Here is a 20,771-nt window from a genome sequence, read left to right on the forward strand (position 1 = left end):
CCTTCTGATCAGCAAGCCCTAGGCTCAGTGGTTTAACCACAGCACCACCTGGGTCCCTACGTCTTATGACTAAGCAGGAATAATTAAAATAAGATATCCCTCTATGATATTTTAAACACTAGATGTTTTACAACTATTTGCTGGTTTATCTGATAAGCAAAGGCAGCTGTGTTGGTGGATAAGATGGGAAATCTACCCACCCCCCAGCTCACAGTTGGCAATACTTGTACAGTGGTACCTTGGTTCTCTATCTCTCTTTTTAAATGATCTTTATTGGTTTTACAGATTTTACAATTTTCACCATCATAATACATAACACATACCTTATTCCTTTAAACCTTAATACTTTAACTCTAAACAAGGTTGTACTTCCCTCCCTCCTTCTTCTGGTTTCTCTATGTTGTTGTTTAGTCATGTCCAACTCTTTGTGACCCCATGGACCAGAGCACGCCAGGCATTCCTGTCTTCCACTTCCTCCCGCAGTTTGGTCAGACTCATGTTGGTGGCTTCTCTATATTTTCTTTATATTTACGCATTTGTCATGTTTACATTCTATGTGCACTTAATACTATGGAATAATGCTATTCAAAATTTCATTAAATATACATCCTTCAATTGTTGTGGTGCCTTGGTTGTCAAACACCTTGGTACTCAAAAAACTTGGAACCCAAACGTTGCAAACTCAGAAGCAAGTGTTCCAGTTTGCGAACTTTTTATGAAAGCCGAACGTGCTCTGTTTTGAGTGTTACGCTTCCGATTTGAGTGCCACACTTCCGTTTTGAGTGTTATGCTGAGGTCTGTCAATTTATTTTTCTTTTTTGATTTTGTGGCTCTTTTTTGTTTTGTTTTTGTGACTGTGTGGAACCCAGTTCACTACTGATTGATTGATTGAGTGTTTGAGTGACTGCAGTACACTGTTTATTGCTTTCATTTTATGGATCAACAGTCTTGTTAGATAGGAAAATTCATTAATTTGCCGTTTTAAAAATCTGGAATAGATTAATCCATTTTGCATTACTTTCTATGGGAAAGCGCGCCTTCGTTTCGGAACGCTTTGGTTTTGGAACGGACTTCCAGAAAGGATTAAGTTTGAGAACCAAGGTACCACTGTATTACAATGGTGCTGAACTCTTAGGCCTGGGGACCTAATGTGCCTTTCCAGGCCTCTATATCTGGCTCTCAGAACTCTCCTAAGGCCATACCTTTCACTGGCTGTGGTCCATGCCCCCCAGTGTTTTTGCCTGGCTGAAGTATGTCCTTAAACTCTGATCATGCATATCCGAATGAAAGATAGTGAAGAATGTGTGTAGAAATTTACATTGTTTTGCTTTGTTCCCTTGTGCCTCTGCCTCCACCCACCACTGGCATGGTCACCCAGAGGAGAATGTGGCCTTCAAGCTTGTAAAAGAGTCCCCACCCAGCTTTATTTAGGACCAATTAAAACGTTACAAAAATAGCAAGCCAGCTGTTGTGTCCTGATTTTCTTTTCTTCTTAGATATAACTTGCTTTTGCAGGCCCTTTGAAGGTCTATCAAGGAAAAAATAGGGCTGGAAGAAAGCTGGCATTCCCCAGGCATGTAATCTGTTGTTTTTTAATAAATAAATAAATAAATAAATAAATAAAGTTGTTTTGTGGTATTTTTAGGGTGCCTAGCAGACCCTGTTTTGGAAGGAACATATGATTTTATCTCTCCCCCACCTCCACCCCTGGTGTAAACCACATCAAAACCATGTCTTCAGAGGACAGGTACAAATAAATTAATGCCCCCCCCCATTCTCATAATAGATAATAGGCAGCACTAGGGCTCCACCAGAGAAGAAAGATGATACATTCCCCCCCCAAATAAATAGTACTTATAAGAAAACCAGACCTTCCCAACCGTGATTCACAATGCTCACCATAGACATCAGTGTTATCCTCATTTTAGAAAAGAGGCATTATTTAGTTTCAAGTGGGAGTTGTAGGGCAGGAGCAGGGATTCAATGCAGAGCGCTGCTGTTCAGGATTCGAGCCTCCCACAAGTTTTCAACTCCCTCCCTCCAAACTATCAGCATTCCATGCCATCTAAGCCTGCTCAGTTTTCACTGAACTGTTTTTTTTTTGGGGGGGGGTTTCCTCAGGAGTTCCGGCCCCCTCTTTTTCTGTAGCTTCCTTCAAAGAATCCTGGGAATTGTAGTTGGGTGCTGGGAAGGGTGCTGGAAATCATTATGAGACCCTTGGTCCCCTCTCACAGCTACAATTCCCAGAGTTATCGGTAGGGCTGTCTTAAGCATATCTGGCGCCCTGGCGCTGTGGTGCAAAGATGCCTCCGGCAGGCCCCCCCGCTCCGTTTCCGCGCCCGGCGCCACCCAGCCTTAGGGCCGGCCCTGGTTATCAGGGGAGGGGATTGGTTGTTAAACCACTCTGGGAATTGCAGCTCTCCTAGAATAAAGTCTCTTAGCTGCTTTCAGGACCCTTAAGCTACAGTTCCCAGGATTCTCTGGGGGAAACCACAACTGTTTACAGTAACATGATAGTGCTTTAGGTGAATAGTGCAGATGGTGTCTAAGTACAGTTTTCCGCATTTCCACACCTATTTGATTTTTTTTTAAAGTCCTTCTGAAAATTCACCACCGTTTTAGCATGAATTTCTCCTAATGAGTACATCTTTGCAAGTTTGTCTGGTAGACATTCTTGCAAAGCTATTCCCCTCCCCCCAAAATAACCCACATTTGGTATACTATTTTCAATTCTATATATCTTTTATGCACACATTACCCAAGTAGCATGCTTTCTTTTCTTTTTAACACGCTACTCAGCTGGAGAACTGCACTGCAAATTCCAGAGCAGTGCAAATTGCAAAAGATAGCTGTCCTCTGGTTCACATACTGTTTTGGGAAGTATGACTTAGGTAGGTTAACCTGTAAATGTGAATTGAATCAAATTCCTTCTCCCAGGGGCACTGACTTGCCCGCCACATGGAGGGGGGCATACCACGTGATATGTCACATGATGGGTCCCGCCCCTGCCTAGCACATGAGCACTTGTGTGCTGGGGGGGGGACGACATGCAGGCGCCCCAACCCCACCACCACAATGCCAGTGTTCATGAACCAGGTGAGGAATAGAGAGTGCAGAGCTGGCCTCCACACTTGGCCTGCTTCTCCCTATGCAGCATCAGGCAGGGAGGAGGTGGAGCAGGGCCAATTTGGGGGGGGGCAGCCCCTCTTTGAAATTTTTTTGGGGGGGCTGAAGACACCCTCAGCCCCCACTACTAGGCATGCCTGCCTTCTCCACCCCTAGTATGTGGCCACACCTGCTTTTGTCTCACCCACCTCTATTGTATGGCCCCCAGAAGTTTGCCCACAAAGGAATATGGTCCTCAGGCTGATTATTATGTTTATCCCAGTCTGAATCGCTGCCTTCAATTAAAACCACTTCCGGTCTGCTGTGGGAGCTATTATCAAAACTCAGAAAGGCTGAGTAGTAGCTACCGTATTGAATCCTTATGGGTTGTGGCACCCAGAAGGCCTGTTTGAGCAAACATTGCCACTGGTTGTTTTGTTTTCATTCTTTTGGCTTTTACAGCTCCAGAAGCCAGTGATTATTCCCACAAGTGAATGTTCATATTTCCATGGGCTCCTGTGTGGTTCTCATTCAGCATATTGCTCCAAGGACATATGGTTTGTTGGTAAACAGGTGGCCCTAAGCCAATTTGGAGAGAGAGAGAGGGGGGAGGGAGGGGGGAGAGAGAGGGGGAGAGGGAGGGAGGGAGGGAGGGAGGGAGGGAGGGAGGGAGGGAGGGAGGGAGAGAGAGAGAGAGAGAGAGAGAGAGAGAGAGAGAGATACAATTGAGCAGCAGCAAATATGAACCCTTGATGAAAAGAGACACTGGGGAGTTTGCAGGTATCAGGGACATAGTAAGAGAAAAAGAATGATGCACTAAGGAAACAGGCAAGTGAACTTTTAATTAGCTGTACACACAAGCTTTTTTGTAAATCAGATTTGTTTCTATATTTTTCCTGACATTTTTTGTGTGTCTTTCGTGTTTAACACCCAGTTTAACACCCCAAGCCTTAATGAAATTCCAACACCTTCTGGATCCAGGGAGTCTGGTACCCACAAACTCATAACAAGATTCATCAGGGTTAGTAGCCATAGATAGCCTTATCCTCCAGTAATTTATCTAATCCTCTTTTAAAGCCATCCAAGTTGGTGACCACCACAGCCTCATGTTGGAGCAAGTTCCGCTGTTAAACTATGCAAAGTGTGAAGTCATGATTCCTTTTATCAGTCCCGAATCTTCCAACATTCATTCTCGTTGGATGTCCATGAGTTCCAGTGTCATGAGAGAGGGAGAAAAACTTTTCTCAGTTCACTGTCTCCATGTCATGCATAATTTTATGCATATTTATCATGAGGCTGAGGAGGAGCAGCAGTTGGCAACAATGGCAGTGAAGGGATAAACCCAGGTCCTCCACCTGCCCCAAGGGGAAAAATTTATGGAGGTGGCACTGCCATGGAGTCCTGGATAGTTAGCTAAATATCCATCTGAGGCCACGGTTGCATCTTCTGTCCATCACACTCAACTCCAAATCTCTGCCAAGGAGCAAGGCTTCTGACAGCCAAAAAAATGAATGCTGAATTAGGCAGGCATGAATGCATTTATTTGACACCTGCTAGCAGGCAGTGTAAGGGACCCAGGTGGTGCTGTGGTTAAACCACTGAGCCTAGCAGTTCGAAAGCACGTCAAAATGCAAGTAGATAAATAGGAACCGCTACAGCGGGAAGGTAAACGGCCTTTCCATGTGCTGCTCTGGTTTGCCAGAAGCGGCTTTGTCATGCTGGCCACATGACCTGGAAGCTATACGCTGGCTCCCTCGGCCAATAATGCGAGATGAGCGCTCAACCCCAGAGTCGGTCACGACTGGACCTAATGGTCAGGTGTCCCTTTACCTTTACCTAGCAGGCGGGGTGGCATAAAGAAGTATGCTAAACTCCCCCTATTCTCTTAACTTCTCTTATGTGTGTAATATTGACTAGTTTGCCCATATGAGCTGTATCCCAAAATCTTTATTATTCAATCTTCTAATGTGGGACTGGCCAGTTCCCCCCCCCCCCCCCCGCTCCACAAATTATATAACAGTGTAAAACAAGCATAGAACAAGTTACAGGTAGGTAGCCGTGTTGGTCTTAGTCGAAGCAAAATAAAAAAATTCCTTCAGTAGCACCTTAAAGACCAACTAAGTTTTTATTTTGGTATGAGCTTTCGTGTGCATGCACACTTCGTACATGCTGCAATATGAGCAATAGTAATGTTCAGTCAGTAAAGCATGAGACTCTTAATCTCAGAGTCATGGGTTCAAGCCCCACATTGGGCTGAAGATTCCTGCATTGCAGCGGGTTGGACTAGTGGTCCCTTCCAACTCTATACTTCTATGATTACCAGGCCTACGTCTACTTGCATCACTTTTAATCTTCCTGCCAGAAAGGAAGCTCAATTAACCTAGTAAGGCATGGGTCCCCACAGGTGTACCGCCTTAGTCACCTACCAACCAGTATGCACACAAAAATAGCTGGGCCATGTGGCACCTAGAGCACAGTGTTCCAAACTACAAGACTTTGCCTTGTTAGTGAAATTGCACAGGTGGCCAAAAGATCTATCTGAGATCCAAGAATATTAGATTGCTCCTACGTGGCTCTGTACACTCAGCACCCCCTGCCCTGGCTGCTTTTGAGTTATTAAAACTTAATTCAGTCACTGACTAGCCATTGTGAAGGGGAGGGAAAATCCCCTGGAGGAAAGAGATGAATGAAAATTAAAGAGCACCTGACAGATTCAGGGCCATTATGCAAGCCTCCGTAAAACACAGTGTGTCAAATCACCCAGGGAGGTGATGACCAAACTACAAAGTGCTCCTGCAACAGCCAAGTGAAGGAAATGGGAGCAGTGAGATAGAAATTACCAATTACATCTCCCTAATCTTGTTTTGCAGCTAACATGGCATTTCAGAGACTGGCGACCTGCCCACTTCCCTCAGCCCTGCAGGATGCCAAGCAGGAAGGAAAGTGCTTCTCAGGCTGCAGGACATCTTGTTGACAAAACAGGGCTGGAGAGAAGCAGAGCAATACTTGCCAGTCATTTGGACCACAAAATTACAGTCTAAGCATTACACCTGTGGCATGAATATGAAGGTTTCTGTAAGCCTGAAATATACTCGTAGTCGAGAGTGAATTCCATGCTCTTTATTCAGCTTGTAGTAGCAAAAGGAGAAGAAGAAGAGAAGAATGGCTCCTTCCCCCAAACACCTGCTTATATACATTATTTACACAATGGGCCTTGAGAGATTGGCTACTTCAGGGCTGCACCTGTAGGCCAATCAGGTTGCAGATTCACTTCCACCTGGAGCTGGATTGGGTGGCTCCTGCGGACCAATCAGACTGCTGCATTCTGGATCCTATTGTTCTAGGATTCAGCTCAGTACATAACAAAGCCTAACTCTGATCATTTGCAATCCTGAATGCTCTCCTGGGAGACGGGCTAATTGTTCCCATTCCTCCACCGCTCCCAACCCCTTCAAGGAAAATTAGCTTCTGCAGGAAAGGTGAGACAAGCGCAGATAAAACAACACAGAGACAGGCAACCAATGAGGTCTTCCCTAGACAGGGAGAGAAAGCTGAAGAGCATCACAGCTTCCATTCAGTGAAGAACTTGAACTCATGGTGCAGCTTCTACCAAATTCTTTACTGCAACACATAGGCAAAACACTGTTCAAAGGCACAGCTGGTGTCACACATAACAACACAAGCAAAGAAGTTGATCCAACTACAACACACACCTTGCAACTCTGTTACAAGAGAAAGGGGTGGGCTCAACTTAACATACTAAGCGGTTCTGATCCTTACACTGGAGAAGCAACCTACAACTTTGCCGACAAGGCTGAACATGTCTGTTCACACCTGCATTGGTGCCTCCATGATCTGGGTGATGGAGGAGGCACAACTGCCTCCTCAGAGGTAGATGAGCCAGGTGGGGTAACCTCCTACCCCGGAGAGGAGAGGCTGGCCATATTTTCTGACAACTCTGAAGGTGGAGTTCATAGAATCATAGAGTTGGAAGAGACCACAAGGGCCATCCAGTCCAACCCCCTGCCAAGCAGGAAACACCATCAAAGCATTCTTGACATATGCCTGTCAAGCCTCTGCTTAAAGACCTCCAAAGAAGGAGACTCCACCACACTCCTTGGTAGCAAATTCCACTGCCAAACAGCTCTTACTGTCAGGAAGTTCTTCCTAATGTTTAGGTGGAATCTTCTTTCTTGTAGTTTGAATCCATTGCTCCGTGTCCGCTTCTGTGGAGCAGCAGAAAACAATCTTTCTCCCTCCTCCATATGACATCCTTTTATATATTTGAACATGGCTATCATATCACCCCTTAGCCTTCTCTTCTCCAGGCTAAACATACCCAGCTCCCTAAGCCGTTCCTCATAAGGCATCGTTTCCAGGCCTTTGACCATTTTGGTTGCCCTCTTCTGGACACGTTCCAGCTTGTCAGTATCCCTCTTGAACTGTGGTGCCCAGAACTGGACACAGTACTCCAGGTGAGGTCTGACCAGAGCATAATACAGTGGTACTATTACTTCCCTAGATCTAGATGCTATACTCCTATTGATGCAGCCCAGAATTGCATTGGCTTTTTTAGCTGCTGCATCACAGTTGGTGGTGTGATAGGCAAAGTGGAAGAGCCAGAACCTGCCTCCAACAGCTCCAGAGGCAGAGCCCTGGAGTTTTCTGTTGGTCACTCCTCCTGACCCAGCCAGCCCATCTGCTCAGGTCTCATGTCAAAGGGGATCATAAAGACCCTGGCACCTTTATTTGTCTGTTGTGTACATCTGCTTACCTTACATTGCTGTTGTAAGGATTACTGAGAAATGCAGTAATGATGCATTATCATCATCATCAACAACTACTGCTGCTGCTGCTATTGGTGGTTAGAGCAGGTGTAGAGAACCTCAGGTCCAATGGCCAAATCCAGGCCTCTCTCTGGTTCTTGCAACATTTCCCAGACCACATACCACACACCACACTGGCATTGCTTCATAACATCATTGGGTGTTTTTGCCTGGCTGGAATGTGTCCTTGAACTCTGGGAATGACTCCTTGCCTTGATGGAGGGCAGAGAGGAGCATGTGAATGTGTGTAGAAACTACTGCACAATGGTGAAATTCACATCCATTGCTCCACCCTGCAACTGGCATGTGGCCCCTGGAAGGTAGCCCAGAAGGGAATGTGGACCTCCAGCTGAAAAAGCTTCCCTAAGTGTGGGTTAGATCAGCGTCCCCAAACTAAGGCCCAGGGGCCGGATGCGGCCCAATCACCTTCTCAATCCGGCCCGCAGACGGTCTAGGAATCATCATGTATTTACCTGAGTAGAATGTGTCCTTTTATTTAAAATGCATCTCTGGGTTATTTGTGGGGCATAGGAATTCGTTTATATATATTTTTCAAAATATAGTCCGGCCCCCCACAAGGTCTGAGGGACAGTGGACCGGCCCCCTGCTGAAAAAGTTTGCTGACCCCTGGGTTAGATCAATAGAACAACCATGTGACCACTTTCCTGGAAGGGCAAAGTGAGTGAGAGAAAAAGAAAATAGATGTCCTTAGACATAATGAATGATGATAAATTGTTATGTGGTTGGATTGTTTTCCCTCCCAAAGCATTCAATCAATACCAGCCCTTAAGGGCCCCAGTTTGAGGAAAACCTTTTCTGAGGGGACTTTTGCCCGGGAGGCTGTTATTAATGGAGGATACCAGCTGTATCTGAAGCTAAGAGCTACAGGCAAAAAGGGTTGTCTGGAAAGAGTTCCTGGAGCAGCAATATGAAGGAACGCAAACTCCTAAGAGCCCTTTACAGTTTACATTTAAAAAGAAAGCCTGCGTTGAATAAAGCAAGCAACGATTTTCCAAATGCATTGCAAAACCGTAATGGCAAGGAATAAATAAATATTCCATTAATTAGGAAGCAAGTCTACCACCAATCCTTGCCTTATTCTTCTTTATACCATGGCTTGTGACACAGAGGATACCCTTTCCCCCAAACTGCCTCTATCATCCCTGCAACTTTTCAAAAACCCAGAAGCTTACAACACCAAGGAAACATAACTAGTTCAGTTGCCTACATATCCTTACATCCTGTACCAACATCTGGATTGAGGAGGAGGCTGCTCCCAGCTCTATGTTGTATGACATTATGCTTCCGCTTATGAGAAAAGTTCCTTTAATATGACTAGGGTAGGGGTAGGGAACCTCAGACCTGTGGGCCATATGTGCCCGTCCTTGCCTCTCTCTGCAGTAGGATGTACTGAGCTGAGCTTATGCTGCAGGCCCTGGTCATTCCCTTCTGGTATGACTGACCCAGCCACATGCACTCAATTCTGCTAATGTCATAGGGTGTTTAACTAAGTGGGCCTTTGGTCTGATTCAGTAGGACTCTTATTATTTTCTTATGGAAGCAGCTGCTGAAATGATGGTCTGATTTATTGTCCTTGGGGTTTTCTTTGTGTGTTTCTTTTTTAGTGGGTTGTTGTGGTGACCTGCTATTTCATTTCTGTTCTGCTCTTCAGTACAGTAATTGAATCTGCACCTGTAATGTTCCTACGCTCCATCTATATAACGAAATAATCCAGCCAGCCAGCAGTAGCATAAAATTCAAGGAAAAGCCAGCAAGAATAAATAGGAAGGGAATTTTGTAGGCATAGGGCCATCACTTGACAAGTCTTCTCTTTCATTTCTGCCAACTTGTTTGATTTCCTAGGGTCCCAAATCACATCAGGAGCTTATAGGAGTGGAAGAGACTCCCTGCAGCAGCACAAAATTAGCCCATAACACATGCAGATTAGTGCAGGGGTCAGCAAACATTTTCATCAGGGGCCGGTCCACTGTCCCTCAGACCTTGTGGGTGGGTGGACTATATTTTGAAAAATATAAATACCCTGCAAGCCAGTCCTGCAGCTGCCTCCTGACCTGGAGGAGGAACGCACTCTGCACGCGCTCAGGAGCGCATCTCGGCACCAGCTGTTGTTGATGAGCAGCAGCCCACTCCATTGGCCCATCCCTGTGGAGCTCCCAGGTGGCATGCACCATGCACTGTGGTCCATCGTCCGAGGCTAGGTTAGCGGGCAGGCCACACACGCGGAGCACTGGGCAGGTGGCATGCAGCTTGCCCTTCAGCTGCTCCAGTATGGCTTCCAAATGCACCACCACCAGCAGCAGCACCAAAGCCAGGCACCAGGCACGGGGCCAGCAGGCGCACCAAGCTCCGTCTGAAGCCCCACAACGTGCCTGTTATCATGGTGCAGCCCAGACCTGCCCACTGGCCTCTCTGTTTACCTCAGCCATGGGTGGCGAGGCTTGGGATTGGCTGCAGGTACTTCCTGCAGCCAATCCAAAGCCGCGCCACCATCACTGCCCACCCAGAAGCCATGCCAGCATCACGAAAGTCAGCCCCTGTGCGGTGAGGTGGCCGCAGCACGTGGGGACTGACCGAGTGGACAGCAGGGTCCGCGGGCTGGATTTATGGGCCTTGGAGGCCGCATCTGGCCCCCGGGCCTTGGTTTGCTGACCCCTGGATTAGTAGAACTCAGTTCTAAGTAGGTGTGTTTAGAATTGCGCTGTAAGCCACACGCAGGAATGCCTCATGTGCTTTCACTTATGGTCAGATCGAAACAATAGCTCACCAATTGAGACTGGTCTATTAGGGCAAATGGGGCACTGCCCCACTGAACACAGTTTGTCCTCAGCCAGCTCCCACCTGTCTGCCTCGTTACTTACAACTAGCCTGGTGGCTGATCCTGGATGCCAGCTACCTCTGCCTCAACATTACCTTTGTAAAATGATGTCATGGATGAGGATGAAACCAGAATTAGTTGAACTCCATCTTTCGTTGGCTCTGGCACCACCCACTGTTGGCCTCCCTGCCTTCTGCCCTACCAGTCCAAACAGAGGCCTGCCTCCACTGTAGTCCACTTAACATCAATCTCCTTGCCATCCTCACAATTCATCCTAGTTCTTCTTTCTGCCAACTCTTCCTAGACCTTAATAATATAATAAAAGCCTTGCTGGATCAGGACAAAGGACCATCTAGTCCAGGCACCCCTCAAACTTCGGCCCTCCAGATGTTTTGGACTACAAGTCCCATCATCCCCGACCACTGGTACTGCTAGCTAGGGATCATGGGAGTTCTAGGCCAAAACATCTGGAGGGCCGCAGTTTGGGGATGCCTGATCTAACTCATTACTAACTACACTGACTGACTGGCTGTGGCTCTCCAGTGTTTCAGACAGGGGCTTCTCAGTCCCACCTGGAGAGGTTGAGGGTTGAACCTGGGACCTTCTGCATGCAAAACAGTTGCTTTACCACTGATATCCTCCCCACAATTAGATGCTTACGGGAAGCTTTGAAGCAGGATGTCAGCAGATCTGAATTCAACAATACTCTTCCCACTTGTGATTCCCAACAACCTATTGACAATGTGATTTCCAGCAACCTATATTCAGCAGCCTATTGATAATGTAGAGTGGTAAGGCATAGCCATCATAACTAGTCGTCGCTCACAGCTTTATCCTCCATGAATTTGTCTAATCCATCATGGAGACAAGGCCAAAGTTCCATAGGCTTTGATCAATGGGTTCTGTTGAAATACATTTCTTGCAGCAGCATCTCTGGCCCAAATTAAAAGCCTTTATTTTACAGCACTTCGAATGCAAAATAAATAAATAATGAAAACAAAGTAATAATAAAAATGCATGCATTTGCCATTATTGCAAGTTCTTGCTGTGATGAAAGCAATTTCCTAGCAGTGAAAGGCATTAGCCTTTCTTGCAGGTCAGCAGTTCAGAACAGCAATGCTCATTTCTCCAGGGGAATTTACATCTGAGAGACTAACTTCCTACTTGGCAAGAATGGAGATTTTTGAGAGAGCTAAAAGGCACAAAGAAAAAGCTCCCTTGAACAGAGACACCAGGAAGCAAATTGCATTCCTTCTCTAAGATACATGGAAAGAACCAACACTCACGTTAGATTCACACATGTATACTTTCCACTTCTGGACTTCTGCATCAAATGCTTGTTTGCATCAAATACTTGAGACATCTTCATAGACTAATCTACCAGTGGCATCAATACACAGTCCCATGGAAAAGAATCAATGGACACAAATTGGACATCAGAAATTGCAATATTCAGAAACCAATAAGAGAACATTTTAATCCCCCAGGACTAGGGATGCAAGAAGGCATCATTCCCACTCCACCTTGCATTCTTTGCATGCAACACAGCTTCCATTCTACTGCATTTCGTCTTTTGCCTAAATACAACAACAACAACAACAACAACAACAACAACAACATTTGTTGACTAAAAGCATTTGCTGGATTGATTTCCATTCCTGACATGGGATGTATAAGCCAATGCCGGCAATTTCCACTCCCATTTCTACTTTCTTTGGAATTCTTTGACATCGCTAACCAGGGCACACTGCTACTGAGCTTAATGTGGCTCATAATTGGTTGGGAACACTGAGGAGTGAGAAAAGAATGGCTAGCCAGATTGAACTAATAAGAACTTGTTCCTGAACTTGCTTTTCTCTCCTCGCTCCTATTTCCTCAAGTGCTATGTCTTTTTAATGAGACTGAGGACAGGGACCATTTAAGTACTGATTTTTCTGAGCTTTAATGACAGCCTTTTTGACTAAAGGTGTGGCAAATAAATTAGGGCTGTGTGCTGGCTCCAGATGGATCCTGGATCCTGAATTGAATTGAATGGATTCAGGTTGACTTGGGATTCAAATGGAGAGGGTTGAGGTAGTCCCAGAGGAGAGCAGGTCTACCCAGAGTCTCTTAGCTGCCAAGTATCCCATTTTTCGCGGGAAACCCCCGGATTTTAATCCGTTTCCCGCTGTTCTCCCGAATTGAGAAAAATCCCGGAAATCCCCCAGATTTCCTACCTGCCAGGGAGCCTCCATTTTGGGTGCTGCTCTTCCCATGTGTGGGCACCGGAAATAGGGCAGAGCGGCACCAGGCAGCTGGGCATGTGTAGAAGCTACTTCTGGTGCTGCTCTGCCCTACCGGTATTTCCAGTGCCCACACATGGTCAGAGAGGCCACAGAATTTGCTTCTACGCAACTTCTGGTGCCGTGCTACTGCTGATCCTGCATTTTTCAGCGGGAGACTTGGCAGGTATGACCCAGAGTGACTTCGGGTTGTCAAAAGGAGGAGGCAGGCAGGCAAAAAGGAGAGGAGAAGGGGATGTACATCCAGACTGCTTGGGTAGCTCACCTGAAATATGAGAACGAAGGGCATGCTTTGGGCCTAAACAAGATTAGTGTTTACAGGTGCATGTATCTGCCTTGCAGACTGTGAAGCCAGAACACACTGTCATTTCTTTTCTGTTCACCTTTGCTCTGAAATTGGATAATCAAAATGTCTGCAACACTATGGTGCTCTGATGTAAACGAACAAACAAACAAAACACCTTAGAAACTCACAGCCTTGGATCGTGCATTGATTATTCATGACCCTGTTGGGGATTCTTTCCATTTAAGAGGAATTATACAGCTCCATGGAACTCAACAAGCCATGTTTATGATGTGAGTGGTGCTTATGGCATCTCAGGCAAAAGCACTGACGGACTAAAGCAATGGAATAACTTCTGGCTGACCTGCTAATCAAGCACCACCTACAAAACCATCAGCGTCAAAAGGAAAAAGCAGTGAGGAAGGGGTGCCACAATTTTACAGGAGAAGAAAGCAGAGGATGTGGTAACTAGGTGCAACATTCAAAAAAAATCTGAGAATTCCTCAACATTCTTTTTTTTAAAAAAAGAGAAAAGTTACATACCCTCCAACATCTCTCTGATGAAAATAGGGACACCCTACATTATTATTATTATTATTATTATTATTATTATTATTATTATTATTATTATATCCCGGATCATGCACAGTCTTGTAGTCAGACAGTCACCCTCCCAACCACATGTTTAATCAGGTTATTTAAATCCCAATTAAATATACTATCAGGCAAGACAATCATGCTGTTGGCCCCAACCCGCCATCCACTGGCACCCTGCCACACTCCTTTTGCTAGATCCACATTGCTCCAGTTGGACCTGTTCTGACCCAGGACAATCTAGGCCTGTCTCAACCTGTTGTGGATGGATCCTGGGTCGATGCAGATAGCCCCACTTCGGCTCATTATCTGGCATTTGTCCAGATCTGCCTTCCTAATTATGTTACCATCCTTTGCTGTTGTCACTTTAAGTAATGGCCTGTTTATGCATGCGACAAGTTTCAGATTAATTACTGCAGAATATAACTACTACTGTGCTTGTAATAAAATGAACAAATTGTCAAGGGGAGAATTAATTAACAATGGTACTAATGCATGAAACAAAGTGGAGTTGGATGCAGTCTTTGGATAACTGCAGTCCAAAGGTGGGGAAATCATTTTTCTTCTGGGGGCCATATTTCCCTTCAGAGTCGTAGCTACAGGCCGGGGAGGCTAGCCAGTTTTCTTGCACATTGAGAAGAGCCATCAAGATTGGCTAGGTCAGGTCACATGGCAAGGTCTCATGATACTCATCAAAGCTTGCATGCAGCCCCCATAGGGTTACAAAGAAGGCAGGGGCAAAAGTCAGCAATTTTTCATCTGGGTCAAAGACCCAGTTTGGCACACACACACACAGTGCACTTTTGTGTACACACACACAGGCTGGGAGCCTCAATGTGCAAGAAAACTGGCTAGCCACTTCAACGGATAAAAAGACCTAGCCAATCTTGATGGCTCTTCTCTGATGCTTCCTTTTCTATGGTCAGTATCCGCCAAGTGACTGTGTAATGCAGCCTCCCTTCTAACCTTGGACCACATATCCCATCATCTCTGACCACTGACCATACTGGCCCGTGCTGATGGGAGTTGTAGTCCAAAACAAATGAGAGTTGTATGTTGGCTGAAAAAGGTTCCCAACCACAGCAGTAGAACTTTCTAATACGCCCTTAGTGAAAAAATGTAAGCTACTCTGCAGAATTCCTCCTGCTGGGCTAGACAGTATTACTCATTAACGTGCCAGCACTTTATGGCCTTGAAAAAGACAAGCACCAAGCAAGCAAGCAAGCAAGCAAGCAAGCAAGCAAGCAAGCAATAAAAAAACACCATCTCAAACAGTATTGGAAAGATTTGAGGTTAGCTTCCAGAATAAACATTCTGGGGTGCAAATCACAAATAGATGCCCACATTGCTTTTATCCTTTAAAAAAAATGTTTAGGGGTACTCTCATTTCCCTACTCATGTTGAAATACTGCCCCTCAATGAGGCCAAATTTAGATTCACAAAATGTTTAGGGGTATGCGCACCCCTGCGTCCCCCCCCCAAGAAAAAAGCACTAGATGCCCAACACCAGCCCACAAAACCAGCATTGAAAGTAAATATGAAATTAGTAAAACATTTATCATTTGTCTGGATAGACTTGCTAGAACAGAAGATTTTTCAGCAAATACCCGGTAATAAAAGGAGGGCACACTTGTTTAACATCAATAGGCAGGGAGTCCCAGAGAGCCTTCCCCCACAAAAATATACATTGGGGGGACTACAGGTGTTTTCTTCTCTGCCCCTCCCTGAGCACATGTTACATAGGGTTATAAACCCTGGTTAAACACGTGGTCGGAGGGAGAGAAGGAGACTCATGCAGTCAGTCTCAGTTCTTCTCACTTTCCCAATCTTACTTTTAGTTCTTCAAATTTCCACATTTGTTTGCTTTCTTTTTCGTTTCATGAAAATTCACTACCATATCAGTACAATTTTCTCCTAATATACACGTTTCTTACGTAATTATTCCAAATGTACATATTTTTGCAGAACGATTTCTCCTAATACAATGCATTTCTGTATGTGATGTTCCACTACAATATGCATTTTTAGAGCGGTACCCATTTATCTACTTGCACTTGATGTGCTTTCGAACTGCTTTCGAACTGCTAGGTGGGCAGGAGCTGGAACCAAACAATGGGAGTTCACCCTGTCACGGGGATTCAAACCACTGACCTTCTGATTGGCAAGCCCTAGGCTCAGTGGTTTAGACCATAGCGCCACCCGCGTTGAGTACATTTGAGCAATAGGGACCATTTTGATGTCTCATTTCACGTGCACACAGATAGAGACACATACAAACACACAAGCCACACACAACTGCAAGGAATCCCAGAATGAGAGAGAAAGCTGGGCTGCAGTTTCCCAGATCAAATTTCGGAAGCCCACCGAAACTGCATCAAGGCGCATAGCCATTCCCTTGCCATGCCTCATGTGCTTTCAAACAGTCCATCATCAGGAGCAGCCGAAGATTAATCAGGCAGACACTGGGAAAATGAATCGGCAGACATCTGTAGGACTCGCATCCCACACAAAGAGCTCAATTTAGATTTGTGGCAGCGTTACAACGGGAAGGAAACTAAAGCAATATTGAGACAGATGCAGAACGGTACTGCACACAGAAGGGGGAGAAAACTGCAGGAGGCATGCACAGACACCCAGCCCCTCTTTCTTTAGCCCCTGAAGAATCTTGCTTTGGAGAAAATGCGGCTTAGCAGCTACAGTATGCAAATTGTGTGAAATAGTGGGTGTCTTAAAGGTAAAGGTAAAGGGACCCCTGACCATTAGGTCCATTCGTGACCGACTCTGGGTTTGCGGCGCTCATCTCGCTTTACTGGCCAAGAGAGCCAGCATGCAGCTTCCAGGTCATGTGGCCAGCATGACAAAGCCGCTTCTGCCAAACCAGAGCAGCACATGGAAACACCGTTTACCTTCCCTTCAGAGAGGTACCTATTTATCTACTTGCACTTTGACGTGCTTTTGAACCGCTAGGTGGGCAGGAGCTGGAACCAAGCAACGGGAGCTCACCCCATCGCAGGGATTCGAACCGCTGACCTTCTGATTGGCAAGCCCTAGGCTCTGTAGTTTAACCCACAGCGTCACCTGCGTCCCAGTGGGTTTCTTAAGTAAGACCAAAAGAAAATTCCTGCTAATTGGGGGCAAAGGCTGTAGCCCCATGGGAGAGCATCTGCCTTGTGTGCATAAGATCCTAGGTTCAATCCCTGGCCACTGTGTTAGCTGGAAATGTCCCCTGTCTGAAATCCTGGAGACCCACTTCCAGTCAGCATATACAATACTGAGCTAAATGAGCTAATGACTCAGAGGAAGGCAGCTTCCTTTGTTCAAGGAATTTATTTTCTCTATTATGTTATTTAATATTACAAGGGTGTTGCTTATTGTTTCCAACACTATTGGTTGGCATGTGTCTTTCTTCTCGGGAGACAATGGAGGAATCCGCCCTCGGGGGTGAGGTCAAGCTGTTGGAAGGTTGCAGCACCTGCTGTGGCTGTGGAGACCGATGCTTGGGAGGGACATGGTTCAACACCACTCATATTGTAAATTGCTTTGGAAACTGATTCTGAAACCAATAGATAAATAGTACAAGGAGGAGCAAAGGAAAAGGTAGATGGATGAGGAGGAGGAGGAGGGAGAAGAGCCTTCCTGGATCAGACCAAAAGTCTGCATAGTTCAGCACCTCTACTTCCAAAAGTGGCCAATCAGATACCTTCAAGAAGCTCCCAAGCCCTGCCACACTCCTCCTCCTCAGCAACTTGCAGAAATTGCATGGGAACATAGGAAACTGTATCATACCATGACATAACTTTTCTGGACTTTGCTATCTAGCAGGAAGTACTGAAGCTCAGTGGCAGCACTGGTGGAGGCAGAGGAGTGCGGGGGGAGTGCACCGGCCCCGGCAGCGCGATCCCGCTGGGGTGCCATCGTGGCTGCCTTCCTGCCCACGCTGGTTGCCACACCCCCGCAGGCAGCGCACCACGCCCCCCAGGACACGTGTCACGCCCTCAGGATGTGTGCCAGCCCCGCCCCCGCCTGCTCTCTGCCACTGAGTGGTAGAGCACTTGTTTTGCACACAGAAGGCCCCAGATTCAATGCCCTCCCCACAACACCTCCAGGTGCAGCTAGGGAAGAATTGCTGTGTGTAATCCTTGAGAGCCTCTGCTAGCCAGTGTAGATAATATTGAGCTGGATGGACTGGTTGTCCAGCTCAGTATAAGGCAATTTCCTATGTTCCCATCTAATCCAACTAGCAGCAGCCCTCTGTGGTCTCAAGTAGATGGCTTCCCCATAACTACTAACTGGTTATTTTAACATGGTCCTTAAAAAAAAATAACCTGACGGGAATCCAGTACAAAACATTCTGCATACAAAGCACATCCTCTACCACTGTGTAGTGGTCCCTGCTAAATGAAATTGAGCCCAAAGTGCATGGGTTGTAGCCAGTGTTAGCCCTACTCAGAGTAGACCCATGATGACTAAGGCCCCATCTGCACTGTACAGTACATTTAAAGCAGTATCACAGACCCTCCAAGTGTCCCTATTTTCCAGGGATGTCCCAGATTTACAGAAGCCATCCTGGTTTCTGATTTGATCCCTTAGGACACCCCAATTTTCATCAGATGAATGTTGAAGGGTATGGAGTTATCCGACCCCTGAGCCATTTGAAGGAGGCCCTGCAAAGGAAGGGGTTTTTTTTTTAAAAAAATGTTTAATGCTTTATTATGTTTTTATATATGTTGGAAGACTCCCAGAGTGGCAAACCAATCAGATGGGTGGGGTATAAATCATTAATAACAATAACGATAATGAAATAGGATGTCCTTATTTTCATCAGAGAAATGTTGGAGGGTATGCTATTGTACCACTTTAAATTACCACGGCCTCTCCTCAAAGAATCCTGGGAACTGTAGTTTGTTACAGGTACTGAGAGGTGGTAGAAGACCCCCTATTTCCCCCTAACAGCTACAATTCTCTGGGAAGAGGGACTGACTATTAAAACATTCTGAGAATTGTGAAAGTTTGCGTAATAATGCATTGTGAATACAATAAACAAAATTGTGCTGTGTTGCATACAACGTTGGTAATAAAAAAAGGCCCACTGTCACTGAAATTAATCAACATTACTAATTTAGGGTTGTAGCCAATGCTAGGGCTACTTAGAGCAGATCCACTGAAGTTACTGCACTTGAGTAACTTAAGATCATTAACTTCAATGCAGCTGATTTGAGCATAACTGAGTTGCATGCAGCCCTCAAGTCTATTAATTTCAAAATAATTGGGTCTATTCATTCAGTGGCGAAGCTGCATGCTCCAGCACCGGGGGCAGAGAGCAGGCAAGGGTGTGGCTGGCATGCATCTGGGGATGTGTGTGATGCGTGTCCTGGGGGCATGGCACACTGCCCCAAGGGATGTGTTGTGCGTCCCGGAGGTGTGACATGCTGCCCATGGGGGCGTTGCATGCGTCCTGGGAGCATGGCGCGCTGCCCGTGGGGGCGTAGTGCCCGGCGTGGTGGGGTATGCATGGTGCATGCCCAGGTGTGGCCGCAGTGGTACCCCCCTCCCCGATGGTGCCGGGGTGATGCACCCCCACCCCCCATTCCTCCGCCAGTGTATTCATTTTAACTGAGCAAAGATTAGTTGGATGTGACTCATTAGATGAGGGGGAAATATTTTGGGGGGGGGATATGCACATTACTATATTAGAAGGCATATGCATGAAAATAAGTATGGGTTTTCATGTGCACTTAAAAGAAATGGTGATGTGGAGTGTGCTGAACTGAAGACTGGTAACTACAGGAACTGCGAGAAGCAAAACTCGACACTTTTGTCCTGTGCCACTACACACACACACAAATTTTGCAGGTGGCAAACTTTCTGCTTGAAGACTTTCACCCTCTAGTGTAGGATAATCTAGTCTATACTTTGCCCTGCCATTTAGGATCATAGGAATGTGCCTTATCGTCAAACCAGCTCAGTAATGTCTACACTGACTGGCAGTTGCTCTCCAGAATTTCAGGCAGAGATTTCTCCCAGCCTTAATAAGAAACGCCAGAGATTGAACCTCGGGCCTTCTGCAAGCGAAGCAGAGCTACACTGAGCTACAACCCTTACTTAGCCATTGGATCATCTAGCTCAGTAATGTCTACACTGACTGGCAGCAGTTCTCCAGGAATTCAGACAGGAAGCTCTGCCAGTCTTACCTGGAGAGTGCCAGTGGGGATTGAAACTGGGACCTTTGCATGCAAAGCAGATGCTCTGCCAATGACCTACAGCATTACCCTGAGTCTCCTCTATTTACAACAGTTCTGTGCAACTTACTCCCTTTCTTTCACCATTATGTGCCTTTAGGTGAGACATTAAAAATGTGTGGTCTGTGGAGTGATAAAAACAGCATATGCTTTCAAACAATCAGTTCTGCTGAGTTCTTTATAGAAGAAAACTAATTTGTATTCCTGGGAGCAGTTTGCAATATGGATTTTCTTTTCACTTCTTACTTCTATTCATCACATTAAGATTCGTCTCAGTAAAAAAACAAAAACAAAATAAACCACCTCTTAGAAGATGCACTGGTACCCAGACTAGAGGAACTGAGCTGATCATGACTAGAGACCGGGAGAAGCTTGATCCAGTTCACATTCAAAGGCAAACCTCCTAACTTGCACTTTCTGAAACAATATTAGAACCAAAACAAGTCATCTTTAAAATTTGCACTTTATCAAATTTTACAATGTGCTTCTCCAGCCAGGTAATATGTGCACAAATGCATATAACGGGGCATAGTCACTAAAAGCCCAAGTGTGCTCTGTGGGTAGAAGTGCCTTTTATCAGCTTCATCTGGTTCACCAACCAGAAGC

The sequence above is a fragment of the Zootoca vivipara genome, chromosome Z, assembly GCF_963506605.1.
Source record: "Zootoca vivipara chromosome Z, rZooViv1.1, whole genome shotgun sequence".
NCBI lineage: Eukaryota > Metazoa > Chordata > Lepidosauria > Squamata > Lacertidae > Zootoca > Zootoca vivipara.